Source organism: Parasteatoda tepidariorum, unplaced genomic scaffold (genome assembly GCF_043381705.1).
Source record: "Parasteatoda tepidariorum isolate YZ-2023 unplaced genomic scaffold, CAS_Ptep_4.0 HiC_scaffold_3037, whole genome shotgun sequence".
Classification (NCBI taxonomy): Eukaryota; Metazoa; Arthropoda; class Arachnida; order Araneae; family Theridiidae; genus Parasteatoda; species Parasteatoda tepidariorum.
In genome coordinates, this window is record NW_027261633.1 from 6,256 (window position 1) to 6,751 (window position 496).

A 496-nucleotide genomic window follows, 5' to 3' on the forward strand; every position below is an offset into this window, starting at 1 on the left:
TTTTTTTTCCATAGCAGCAGACAATCTCCGAGGTTGTGGCAAGGGGAGTCCTTTCTATCGACAAAACGATACTGTTATATACCTAATAAGTTGAGGATTTCAGTCCTCCTTCGTTACCGTTTCATACTATTGCTTATTAGGAACATAAAAAAAATGTATTGCTTTATTTTTTATTGGTATATTAAAATTTTGTTAGCTTTCTAAATGGTTAAAATTTTTCAGACATTCGCTTGTGCCATCCGAATCCCTGTAAAAATGGATTTCCATGCATGGTTAAAGATGGTAAAGAAATTTGCAAATGTCAATCACCTTATAGAGGAGACAATTGTGAAATAGGTACTTTTAACTTTTACAATTAAATTGATAATTATTATATTATTAATAATTATTAAATCAGTAATAACGATTAACAAAATTTTACCATTGCTTTTAATTTACTGGTCTATTGCTTTTAATTGCTTTAATTAACTTATTATTATATGTACATATATATATA

At 27.6% G+C, this 496-nt stretch overlaps 1 long non-coding RNA gene across 1 annotated transcript in view; it reads left to right on the forward strand.

The window, feature by feature from the left end:
• LOC122273217 (uncharacterized) overlaps nt 1–338 on the forward strand; it is a 6,138-nt gene extending 5,800 nt beyond the window's left edge. The window contains exon 3 of the long non-coding RNA XR_011635982.1: nt 223–338. This is a non-coding gene — a long non-coding RNA (uncharacterized lncRNA). The remainder of the gene's footprint in view (nt 1–222) is intronic.
• The last annotated feature ends 158 nt before the right edge of the window (nt 339–496 follow it).